The sequence below is a fragment of the Diabrotica virgifera genome, chromosome 1, assembly GCF_917563875.1.
Source record: "Diabrotica virgifera virgifera chromosome 1, PGI_DIABVI_V3a".
NCBI lineage: Eukaryota > Metazoa > Arthropoda > Insecta > Coleoptera > Chrysomelidae > Diabrotica > Diabrotica virgifera.
This window is the reverse complement of record NC_065443.1, coordinates 120,716,201-120,718,220: the sequence shown is the minus strand read 5'-3', so window position 1 is coordinate 120,718,220 and position 2,020 is coordinate 120,716,201.

Below are 2,020 nucleotides of genomic sequence, written 5' to 3'. Positions count from 1 at the left end.
CAATGACATACATATTTTTTTGTAGTTACAGTTTCAATTTACCGTACACTTCTCGTAGACTCTGCTGATAACTTAGAGTCGTGTTGAGAAAACCTGGCGTGCCCCATCGCTCGGTTTGTTTGTAAATGCAATTCTCATTGTCAGCTCGCGTTCTACAGCTTTTGAGAAAAGCCAATCGATGGCAAAAGGTAAAAACTATCGCCATTTTGTGTGACCTGTTTTATATGCTGTTTCTAAATAAAGTTAAATTTAAGTATCTATAGTCAAACGTTCAGCGTTTAAAGTGAGTTTAAAGTTTAACTGCCATCGGTTGAACCTGGACTGAGAAAGACGATTTTGACTTTAAACTGACGTTCACTAGAAGTTCAGGTTAAACTGGAGTTGAACTCGATATGTGAAATCGGCCGTTAATCGCAGAGGGATGCTTATATCTTTGTCGCAGAAGAATTTTCTCATCTTTATGAAGGTGGCCCTGGCAATTTCGATACGACTTTTTGTTTCATTGTTTTGATCTCCAGTTTCGTTAATTAAAGTTCCTAAGTATTTGTAACTTGATACTTTTTTAATTTGAATGCCGTTTATACTTATATGTGCTTGTTGTATCATGTTTTTATTGAAGACCATATACTTGGTCATTTTGATATTGACATTTTTATACCATAATTATTGCAAGCAATATTTACATTTGTAAGTAATCGTTGTAATTCTTCTACTGTTCTTGCAACTAGTACCTAGATTGTCGTCCGCGTATCGAATATAATTTACAACCTCTCCATTGATTAAGATTCCTTCGTTTGCTTGCAAAAGGGCTTCCTGGCAGATGCTTTCACTATATACATTAAATGGCAGTGATAATAAAATGCATCCTTATCTTACTGATCCTCTGCGTATTTCTATTGCTTGTGATATTTCATTTTCTATTTTGATGTTAGCTTTCTTATTCCAATATAGATTGAGAATTATTCGCAGATCTTTATTCTTGAACGAAAGGACATAGATAATAAAGATCTGCGAATTATTAAATTAATTTATCTTTATTTGTATTATAGTTACACCCATTTAAAGTTGCAGTTTTTTGTAAAGTTGCAAGGACATTGGAAATGAATTTGTTTATAAAGGTTTTAAGCAAATTTAAGCAATAAATACTTATAATTGAATTAACAGTAATGATAGAAGAACTTAACAGGAGTATTTTGAGGTTGAGAAAATGTTGGCCTTCATAAATAAAATAGGTATATCGAAAAAATGTAATACATATAGAAACACAATGGTGTGCATAAATATATCGGATGAACGACCAGGATTTAAAAGTGGAAGACAATGTAACCATGCATTCTTTTCTGTTCAGGAAAATAACGAAGAAATCATTAGAATATTATAAACCAGCCTTTTCTGTTCTATATACTTAGAAAAATCATTTGATAGAATACAATTACTAAAAGATGTGATACACCTACTATGACAAAAATTTACCACTGGATATTATAAAACATAATATGTTTTCTATCAGTTTTCAATATGTAAGAAATCAAATAGAAATGAAAGTCAATGGAACAACAACAAAACCTGTAGAAGTAAACACAGGAATTAGGCAAGGAGATTCACTAAGTTCTCTACTATTTAACATAAATTTGGATCCAATAATAAAACGAGTGAAGAAAAAAAGAGTGTACAAAATGGACGATAGAGAGGTAAAAATACGATAGAGAGATAAAAATACGCTGATGACACCGTGTAAGTAGCAAAGTGCGAAGACGACCTATAAAGGTTACTGCACGAATTCAACATTAACGCAAAAGACATGGTTTGAAATTACCTTCCTATTGTTTATACACTGAGGGAAAAAAATTCTTGACATAAAGAAACTTTATTTATATTTAAGAAAGATCGACTTGGCATATTGCCTAAGAAATATATCTTTGTATGTAATAGATAATTTTCTAAAATATTTCAAATACATTTTACTATAGCCACAGAAATATATCTTAAACATGAGTGAACTATCACTTTCTGGCAAACT